General features: G+C 41.9%; 1 long non-coding RNA gene across 1 annotated transcript; it reads right to left on the bottom strand.

Annotated features, from left to right (window-relative positions):
• Window positions 1-338: 338 nt before the first annotated feature.
• LOC128082090 (uncharacterized) lies at window positions 339-9,143 on the bottom strand. Its single transcript, XR_008207546.1, has 3 exons — window positions 9,065-9,143; window positions 2,410-2,470; window positions 339-690 (listed from the first exon to the last, which is right to left on the bottom strand). It is a non-coding gene; the product is annotated as an uncharacterized LOC128082090 (long non-coding RNA).
• Between the last annotated feature and the right edge of the window lie 2,243 nt (window positions 9,144-11,386).

The raw sequence follows: 11,386 nt of genomic DNA on the forward strand, positions 1-11,386 counted from the left end.
AGATCCCATTTCTTGGGGTCCTGGTAAGGAAAACAATAGTGAGAAAATTTTCTCTGCTCTTTGGTAGTTTTTTTTATTAAAAGTTTCAAGTTTCAAGCAGATTTGTGTTTTCAACTTTTTTTTTTTTTTTAGCTACAGAAAGTAATTAAAGCCTCTTAGGTTTTCCCAAAGCAAAGTTATTCTCAGTGTACTTCATGAGATTTTGTTTGTAGGGCAGGTCCCAGTTTCTCACTACTGTCAGGAACTGTGACAGCAAGGTCCTAGCATGTTCACGCTTGTTTACAGCAGCCATTTGAAGCAGCAAGCTGCACCTCCAGACATTGAGTAAGACCCTTGTAATTCCCCTTGCAAACATACACACTGCTGCCACTGCTGGAGGCACGTTTCCAGTCCCAGCATGACCGTCATCTTCATTTATCTCATGTGCCTTGATCAAGTTACTCTTTGATAGCCCACAGGGGAAATGGGGCCTTAGCTACTGTCAGGCTGTTGACAGCAAAACACAATATATTTCCTTTGGGTTTGTGGTATTTTGGTTGGGTTCTTCTTCACTTTCACATATCAAAGAGCCAGCCTTGACCATGACATTCCATCAATTCAGTATGATAAACACCTGCTGTGGGAGATGGCCTCACACTGAGGATAAGATTGCCCCATCAGGTCTGGGGAGGACACTATCTCATTCCTCTCCTGTCAAAACAAGAAAGCAAGAACATTTAGAGATGGAAGAGGAGGGGAAGTAGTCAAATTTTTAAAAGCTTGTCTGTTGTTTCATTTTGAAATCGCAAAATTATTTTGAAAATAAAACACATGCTCACCTATCAGTCATGTGTCATTCAAGATGTCATCCCCCAGACTTCTGAGGGGTTCTGGCATTGAGGTGTGCAAATAATGACACCACAATCTGATCTGAAGCTGTGCAGTAGGATTGCAGACTTTGGCCTGACACACATGGTGACATTGCTGTAGGGCAAGAGGTCTGTCTGAACAGTGATGCTGGCCCTATACTTATCTACAGGAATTGCAGCGTAGTTGCATTTCTCTTAGACATTTCTCTTTTTCCTTCCCGAACTATACTAGAAGGTACTACTTTGTCTACCATGCTCTAAGAGTACCTGTATGGACAATTACTATGACATTCACATACCACAGTCCTTTGCATGCCTTCTCCTCACTAGCCTGGCTGCTGATAAAAGATTTGTGTCATTCATTTTTCCAAGCAACTGTATTCACTGCACAGTGAAATAAGTGATGAATAACCTGGTTAATCCTTTGCTGCTGCAGTAGTTATAATCACTGTTTTTATTACCATTATTGTGATTATTTTTTGTTTAACAAAGTTTTGCCAAGCAGTAAGAAAGTTTCCTTGTTTCAGACACTGATATATGTCTCATAGAAGCACTGCCTAAACAGATGATGTAGAAGACGAAAACTAAAGAAATGAGTTTAACACAGAGACAGATTTGATGGCGTGATGGCAGCTGGTGTCATATCAAGTGTGCAGTGTGATGGCTGTCAGGGTTCTGGAAGGAAGGAGGGATATACCAAAGGGGTTGGAAGGGAGGGGAGGTGATAGGAGAGGGAAGTCATTTAGGTTTGCACTGGTGGGCTCTTACTCATACAGTCCCTCTTTCCACGGTGATGAATGCCAATTTTATTGTGAGAAAAAGTAGAAGACTCTCCAAGCAAAATCAATAAAAATAAAATTATTCAAACGATAGTGTCAGCATAGATAAACCTAGAGACTTTGTAAGAGAAAATAAGCATTGCTAAAAATAATCTCAGATCATTTCTTATCCTTATATGTCACCCATTCCTCAATTGGCAGCATAGCTACAGTGGGCTGACTACTGTGATGCTGTGTTACAGAAATTACTGGGAGCATCTGGAAATACCATCTGCTTGCATTTACTAGCTGATTTTTTTGTCTGGGTTCATTATCACAGATGCTTCATACAGAAGTGGTGTTCCAAAAATACTTTTGTGTGGTAAGCCTCACTATTTCCTCATGGCTTATCTTCATAGCATTTGGCTGTACACATTCACTCCCTGCTCCTGCTGGGATAGGCAGTGACAGTCACTGGAAATCTGAGCCATCAGTTAGCAGGCAAATGTATTTTTTTCCTAAATGACAGGAATCTGATCTTTTGGCACTGGATTCTTCATTACCAAAATAGTGCATCGGGGTCCAATGGATCAGGTAAAAACGTAGCCAAACGCGTGTCAGCAACATCTCAAGACATTTTAACACGCATGCTTATTCTGTAGGCTATTACTTCATTAGGGCTATCCAATCACAATCACCACTTCAGGCTCTTGGAGGGTCACAATGGTATTATGCATTTATACTCTTTAAAAACTGGAAAAAAGTACAGATTTTATAGCACAGTACATGTTCTCAAAACCCACCTGGAAAGTAGTCAGTTTTAGCTCTGCTCTATTGTGCCTTCCAAAGTTCTGTATGTGATTTCTGTAAACCCAAATATGAGCATAGGTTATCGTTAGCTCAGAGGCTTACCTGTGCAATCATTCAACACAAAAGTTCTCATGTCAGCAGCAAAATATGGGATGGAACCCATCACAGACACCAAGAGAAGATTGCCACTGATTTCAGTTGGCCCACTAGAAACTCACTTGCAGGTCATGGGAATCTTTCCACAGAAGTTGATTGCTGCTTGATGGAACCCAAGTGGAGAGAGGATGGTTACATAGACAATGAATAGTAGGTGGTAAAGGACAGGGGGATGTTGTTATAATCTTCCATAATTCTTTAATTCATTTTACTTATCAGGTTGTGAGCTCAGGGCTAGGATTGGTTTTTTTTCCCACAGCATTTCAAGTACCAAAAGCAAGGCCCAGAAGCTCAAAAATGAATGATATGAGGGAAAGAGAGATCAACTTTACATTTCTCTAATTTTCTCTGGGTACAGTGTTTATTTATTTCTGAGAAGAGCTGCCTTTACTTAGTTTCCCATATGACAATCCTCTGCTCAGTGTTATCTTGGAGTGACTCACAGGATGAGTCAAAAGGTGAAGAAAACTTTATGGTAACCTCTCCATAACCCTCTTGTAAAGTCTGTTTTCTTTGGACTCTCCATTTGTATTTGCAATCAGCGGGCAATTTCCCCTCATCTCTCCATTTCCCACCCCCTTTTGTTTTTAATTGAAAATTTGGTAAAAGTAAGGTTCCTTTTGCATGAAAAACCCTTCACCTTCCTTATGTGCGTTCATTCAATTCCCTTCAGGCAGTATCCTCAGCTACTGAAAAATGGCAAAACTTCATTGCCCGTGTGAGGATGTCCATCAGCATACAGGGAGGACTGCTACTCTGGGGGTGCAAGGGATGTTTCCTAGCCTTCTCCAAAAACAAAATTATTATTGCCTGAGATAGTGTATTCTGATACCCTGAAATAATTCTCAGTTTAGGTTTGAACTGAAGAAGTTTGTAGTTAACAGCACAGCCTTTCAACCAACATTATTGGGAAAAGTGCCAAGTGGTTCCCAGCAATGCCTTTGCCTCAATTTCAATGTCAAATAAGGTCTCCACCCAGAAGTTCACCCAACACAGATCTCCAAAGCAAGCTGCTCAGTGTCCCACCCACTCCATTCCATGTACATTGTTTGTTGTGTGGGACTGACCACCACCCTTCCATGTTAGCAGACATGAATCATTTCTGCTGACAGAAGACAAACTACCTGGTGACCAGGTCAGTCCTAGTTCCCAGGCTTATGAATTCCCAGGTAAGCCATAACTCTTCTGAGAATCCTGAAGTGTGCATCTGTTTTTCAGAGTGTATTTAAACACCATTAAAGCGAATGGAACTAAGCATGTGAATGTCATTAATCTCGCGGCTCAGTGCTTCACTGATGGATTTAAATAGGCGTGTAAGTATCTTATTGAACACTAGCCTGGCAGGATGCTTTTATTTATTGTTCAAATACTGAGAGTTGATCTTGGTCATACAGAACTGTACTTGTCTGAAGAAACAGACAAGTTTGGAGAGAGAGAAGAATATAGAAAGAGTATTTCCAAGTTTCTATTTGATCAATGACCAAGCAAATGACCAAACTCATGTAGATGCCTTGGGGAGGAATCCTAAAAGTGCAGGCAATGCTGAGCAAAATAGAAATGTACTTTTGCATTTAAGTGCAGCAGTATCACCTCAGTGTTAGCAGCAGCAAAGTTTTCCACTCCCCATCTGCTAGCATTCATTTTGATTCCTGTATTAGCGCACCATGGAAAATTTAGGGTCAAGGAGTCTTTGGTTTTTTCTCATTTGTTTCTTTTTTCACTCATAGAGGAAATGTTTCTGTTTCTATAGAATGTTCATTTTCAGTGGTTTGTTTTTAATCACCAAAGGAAAAAAAAAAAAGTATATTTTTTCCTAAAGACCTGATGTCTGAGTCACAGTAAAGAAGAGTGTAATGCACCTTGTTCCAAATAGCATTAGTGTTGCATCTTTCCAGACAGTATTTTTCACTTGGCCAGTTGTAGGAAAAGTGGAATGTCAGTTAAAAAAAACAACAGCTTTCATGTTTTCCATACATAATTTTACTTCAAGAGACAGACAAATGTCCTACAAAGCTGACTCTCTCTGAAGCAGCTATAATATATCAAGGTAATTAATGGCAACTGAGCCATTTCTTGCAAATAACCTTTGTCATTTCAAGCTTTGATTTCAGAAATATGGTCAATCAGGTCTGCAAAAGCATTTACATTAAGCACATGTTCAAGTGTGAAAGGAGTGTTCAGGAGTGAAACCTAAGTTTATTTATAGTCAGAAAATATTAATGAACAGAAACTGATTTGGGGGAATCTTTCTCAAATGCTGGCTTCTTAAGGAGACTCCATTTTTAGTACTTCTGCAGGCAGAAGATCCTCAATTACCGAACATGCCTCAGGGGCTGGATGCTGGAAAAAACGTATGCCAGAGCAAAAGCCTACCTCAGAAGGATGAAAGAGTACAGTGGCTGTTCAGTATCTGCTGAACAAATGAAAAGACCATGAGAGATCATGAATTAGAAAACACCACTTTCTTCCCTGTATTACTTTGCCTTCAGCACTATTATTCTCTCCACCAGGTGTAACATGAGCTGACCACCTAATCTGTTGCACAGGTTTGCTGTCTGAGTGCCAGACCCTTTGCAGCTCCTTTGAAAGATGATACAAAGAAATGAGAAGGAAAAAAAAAACCAAACAACTGTGCATAGAGATTTGAGTGGTTAATTTTAGGAAACTGTTGGTATCAGCAAATTAAACAAACACATGGACCATGTGGTCTAAAGGGGCTGGTTTGACTACATAGTGCACTGTTGTAAAGAATTAGCGGCAGAAAATAGTGCAGCAGACTTCAAATCTCTGGAGATTTCCTCTGGGCATGTGCCCCTGAGAGGGACATCAGACCCATTCTCACCAGGGAGAGCAGGTAGCAGATCCCACAGAAAGAATTTCCTTTTGTTTAAAAAAAATTGCTCTCTCTTGAATAAGGGCATAGAGGCAGATTAACAACTACTTAAGGAGTCAGTTTTTAAAACCTCCATTACCTCTGCCTATATCAGAGGAAAGAGCCTTTTAACTGGCTTTATACTGTCTGCCCCTTGTCTCCATGGCCAAAGCACAGCCCCAGGCACTGGCATGAGAAATGGCCAGGCCTGGACCTGGAAACCGGAGATGTGGTCAGGCCTGGATGGAGAAATGTGAGATGTGTCCAGCCTAGACCTCAGAGCCTGGGCACAGCCAGCAGCCGCACCCGTGGCTGGGTGCCACCTGTGGGGAAGCTTTGGGCTCTTCTCCCATGCATGTGGTGTCCGCTGGCAGCCCCAGCAAGCCCAGAGTGGATGTAAGCACCACTTACATCTCAGCTGAGGCTCAGGCTGAGGGCTTTTCTGGTTAGGAGTAACAGATAAGAGTAATAGAAATTGAACTTCATCTGTTACACATGTTGTGCACCTCAAATATTTGCACAACACATATATGCGGTTGTAAGAACAATCATCTGAATGCCTACACATTTTCCAAACCACTGTGTAAATTCCAAAATGCTGTATAAACACACTGCTGACAGTGCTTGTGGGTGAAAGTGAGGTCCTCCTCAGGACAAGGAGCCTATTATTTCCTGAGGAACAAATGTGTATCAGAGGGTAGTAGCTAAAAAGAGATGTTAGAAAAACCTAAATACGAAGCTAAGGGAAAGACATCAAGGATAAACACAAGAGGCCCAGTGAACAACTTCATCGACTCCACTGACAGGAATGTTGTTGTGGCAGAAGTGAAATTTAAGCCAACAGGAACACGTATATTCAGCATTTAGTTATCATGGGAATTTATTCGTTGGCTGCAGAGCGGGTCTGTGAACAGCTAGTCATGGCTGTATGTTTCTATAAGCAGGGCTCTAACTCCCCAGCTTTGCCCCTGCTCCCACACATCCCAACGAACACTTGCTGTGAGCTGTAGGATCACAGAAAGCCCCTGATTGGTGCTGAATTTAGTGCAAGGGCTCCACAAACACCAGTGCTGAAGGGGTTGCAACTTCAACAAGCTACTCAACCAGTGCCGTTCATACTTTTCTGAAGCAGAAGGGCTTGCCATGATTTTTATAATGGTTTCAATAGGACTACTGGAACAATTTTTCCTATACAATTCCCTTACAATTAAAACTTACAAAAACAATCTAAAATCTTTCTGCTTTTTCTGCCTTTAAACAACATTGTTTTCAGGTCCCTTAAATAAAAATTTCCTTTTTTTTTTTATTTCTTTTTTTTATTTTTTTATTTTTTTCAAAAATAGATGAGTTTTCTATAGAGTTCTTAGTTCTGTAAGTATATACACCTGCTGTGCTTTACTACCAAGGCAGTCCCATAAAAGCCCACACATTGTTCATGATCACAAGCAAGCTCACAGATTTTCTGGGAGGGTTCATAAGCGAGTGGATTGCAGCCAATCTAACACCACATTGTCCCTCTAGACACATAGGTGTGATTTGTTTCCAAATCTGTCATAACTGTCCAATGAACAACAATAACTCCTGTGTCAAAAATGCTCCAAAATGAATAAAAGAATTGAAAAATATACATATACTTGTTTCTTTTTCTCAGTCAGCAAAACAGAGCATACACCAAAACTTTGCTTTCGTGGTGCTTTGTATAAACATGGGTTAAGCACATACTTTCCTGGAACTTTATGTTCTGCACTGTTCGGTTTTCCTTTTTGTAGTTACTCACTGTGTTATTTGTGCACTCATGGAAAAAATGTGAGTCCAAAGGTGAGCAAAATCACAGCACTAAGTTTCCAGGGATTCTAGGAAAACTCTCCTGGCTGTGTTCTGTTTCAAAGGCCTTCATAAAGCAGTATTTGTGTTTGGTCTTCTTGTTTTCACCTCACTTGCTGCCCCTGGGCCAGGGTGACTCAGATGTGATCAGGGAGCAGAAAGGAACCCTTCACCTAAAGAAAAGCCAATGCAGATGTAATCACTGGGAGCTTCTTGGCCTTTGGGCTCAGCCCTTCTTCTTTGGCAGTGTCCAATTCCATGGACATTGTCCTGGAGATGCTACAGGGCTGTGGCAGTTCTGCTCCCAACAAAGAACAGGATGAGGCTACAGCATCTCTTGGCCATGGGCTGAAGATCTGCAAGAGCAGCTCCAGCAGCCCAGGTCATTTCCAAGAGCTTATGGAATGGGAACATATCGCTGTGCATTACCAGTGTATCATGGTGTGCTTTTCTGTTCTGAGATTTACAAAACCAGCGGAGCAGGAGAACATGTAGGCTTCGAAACACACACAACTAAGAGGCTAAACACTTTTCAACTGACATTGTTAAGCTCTCTCTTCATCCAAGTTACAGGTACACAACTTCTAGACTTGGATCACTACGAAGGTGAAAGCTTTGCAGACTGTTGACAAAACAACCAACACAACAAAGTGGAAATGACAGGTACTTCATGATTTAGTACAATTAAGTCATAGTCCTGGCTTATTTTTCAGCCTGATGCACATACTGAGTGCATTTACCAGTGGTACGAAAAATAAGAAGCAATTTATTACAGAGGTCAGCTTTGGAATATGTACTTATTCTTCATAGCAACACTGGTGTCAAGCTCCAGATGGTTACTCAAGAGGTAACTCCCATTCCCACAATGGATAAGGATAACATGTAGAAGTTCTGGCATGAATTTGTAAAATTTATGCAGATGTACAGCCTCCAGCTGCATCACTTCCACCCTAGGGAGTCCCTGATGACCACCAGGTGAGCAATCAATTGCTCCAGCCCATTCCAGAAGACTGGGCATGCCAGAGACACTGTCTCTTCCATTTGCTTATTTACTTCTCCACAGTCATCCCACCAGACATGGCAATACAAGCCGGGGTTCCTGACAAAATGCCACTCCAGCAACCACAGTCTCCCTTACTTTTGGATCCCTCTTCTCAGCAATGGTGAAGATGTTTTTGCATCACTGTATGGTAACTGTTGAGTCATGGCCTGAACCACTGATTGAACACCTGGGGAAAGGTCAGCCCTAGGAGCACAGGTGAAGGCAATTGAGCTGTGCGACTGGAAGGGGTGGAGCCTGGCTGCACCTCTCTTAGACCTTGTTTAAGGGCTGACTGCCACTCTAGAAGGATCTTTGGTTGGACATCTTTCCCTTGTGGACTCTTTCTTGCAAGCCTGGATCTTTGGAGATGGGTGAGTACTTTTCCTTTGTACTGCCATTTCTATCCATGCTAGTCCCTCTGCTGATACATTACTCTCTTGCCTTTCTACTGCACTGACTTCTCTGATTCTAACAATCATCCGTAAGGCTGAGCTGCACCACTCCTATAGCTTCACCAAATGGATGGAGGTTCCCCTGGGGGAGGCATTAATGGTTCACACCACACAAAAGTACTGGTAAATATCCACAAAAGTGATAGCATCCTATGAGCTTCCCTGTTATGCTGGGTGTCTGAGAACCCTTCCCACAGGAAGAACTGGGAAGCAGGCAGGCCCTGTCTGAACAGGAGGAAAAGAGGTGAAAGGGAAGGACTGAGAGAGGAAAAGGGAAGTAGCAGAATAAGGCTGAGCTGTACCTGGCTGGAAAGTGCCTCTTATGTGCATGCATGCTCAGTGTAAATGTGAGCTCCTCCCAACAACCCTCTCTCTCTCCAGTGCAAGGGGACAGTGATGGGGTTGGGAGCCTGCTCTCAGTGAGCATGTAAATGACTCAGCTTGTTTATTCATGCTGGATCCTCCCAGTTTCTCTGGGAGAAGCCAGGTGTCCTAACAGTTAGCTCAAACAAATGAGCTTGCTCAGGGTCATTGTTCATTTCCAGGTCAGATACAGACAGTCCAGAGGCTTGGAAAGATGCGGGAAAGCCAGGTTGCTTTCCAGTCTGAGCCTGAAAACAAAAGTGGTCAGGAAAAAAATGAATGCCCATTACTTTCAAACAGTTCAGATCATCAGCAAAGGAAAGCTGCTCTTCAGCTTTCTGCTGCAGCTTGAAGGACTCAAAGAGGCACTCCCAGTGACCCAGTCTAAAGTCTGTAGGAGTAGTGATGATCCCTAGATAGGGTACAGCTTCATAAGATTAACTCCCCCTCCCTACCTCCTCCCCCCCAACATTAAACTGCAACTGTAAGGACTTTGCTTCATCACTAGGGTTTGGGAGTCCTGTAGGAGTCCTATAACAGTGTCAAAAAGGACTCCAACAGTCAGTAGAGGAAAGGCTACTGGGTTTTCCCCTTTATCATCTTGTCCCAGTCAGTCTCATGTAACTGTGAGACAGTAAGTACCTCCAGCTGCCATTCAAGCATATATGTACATCAGGGCCGCAGTGTCTTTTTCTAAGTGGTTATTTGACCAGAAATCAATATTAGAGCACATAAGGAGATACGGAAAGCAAATGATGCCAGCCGAATGAAACACTAAGACAGCATCATTTCTCAGAGCTCAGTACTTCACTATGCATCCAGGTTTTAAAAAGGTACCAAATACTACCCTATGAGGACAGCATGATTTCATATCTTTTGAGTATTACAGAGAATGATGAAACAGAAACACAGCTGTGTGGAGGGGTGGATTGCAGAAAATAACTGTTCTTTTTTTTCTCTTTTTTGTCTCTCCCCCCCCATGTTTCTGTGGGTAGGAGTGAGAACTTGAAGGTCTCTGCTCTTATCCATGTGCTATAGATCCTCCTATGTAGCATCTCTCCCAGAACAAAGGTCATCCCCAAGGGTAAGGGGAACCGCCACAGACAGACAACACCTCTGATCTCCAGCCTTGTGCTGAGAAGATGAATTATCTACCTCTAAGCATGATTTCTGTTTCACACTGCAGGCATGTTTTAGGTGAAAACAGTAGCAGTGAGTTATCCCATTTGGGAAAAGGAAGAACAGAGAAAATGCCACACACAGTAAGTTTTGGCACGTGACCCGTAGCAGCAAGCATCTGGAACATTTGTTACTCTGTTCTCATTCCTTATGAAGCCCATAGTTCACAACTAAATCAGTAACAGCGTGTACCAATTTTATCTTGTGCCTTGTGTGAATAATAATAAAAATCCTAGTATCTTTTCTTTCTGCTACTTATCAGCTCCACTGAGGCCATATTACATCCAGGTTCTCTTTGCAGCATCATTTTAACAGTTGTAAGGAGAACATAAAACTGACATCCAAACCATCTGCTCATCAGTGTTTTCCCTTCTTTACTCTTTTTGCATAGGAAAATTATCCAGCTGTCTGTCTGTATGCATGGCTGTGTGTGATCTCAAATATTTAAGGATTCATGATATTCCTTCTGCTGCCAAAAAGTTCCCATGCTCATCACCCAGCTACACATTATCCTTCTCTGCAACAGAAAAACTGTGCATCCTGGGAGAGTTAGGTCATGGGATTTAAACTAATAAATGCTGATGCAAGTTATGTAAAACATTTATCTTCTTCTGATTAAATGTTTTTGGATTTCAATACAGAAATCTGCAGTAAAGCATTTTTAGATGGCACTTGGTCCTTCAGCCAAAGCTAGCATAAACAAAGATTAAAGAAGGGAAAAAGTTCCTTTACTAAGATAATATATGAAAAATATAATACCAAATGCTAATAACTAGTAAGTTAACAGCCAAGTCTGTCAATGCTTTGTCCAGAGTTCTTCCCTGCCTACTTAAAAAGCAGCAAAACCCTTAACACTGAAGTGATTTGTTGAGTCCTGACGTTCATTATAGTGAAAGCTTTTCCAATAGTAACGAGTAAGTCACTCACTCCTGCATGTCCCAGATCATTACCTGTGCAGTGGCTGCTTGAGCAGTGGGGCAGCCGTTTCATGTGCAGCATCCTGTGCTGTATGAACATGGAGAGGAAGCAAAGAGTTAAAAAACAGAATCTCACTCCTTACATTTAGAAGCCAAAAATTACTT

This window comes from Tympanuchus pallidicinctus, unplaced genomic scaffold (genome assembly GCF_026119805.1).
Source record: "Tympanuchus pallidicinctus isolate F22 unplaced genomic scaffold, pur_lepc_1.0 scaffold1, whole genome shotgun sequence".
Taxonomy (NCBI): Eukaryota; Metazoa; Chordata; class Aves; order Galliformes; family Phasianidae; genus Tympanuchus; species Tympanuchus pallidicinctus.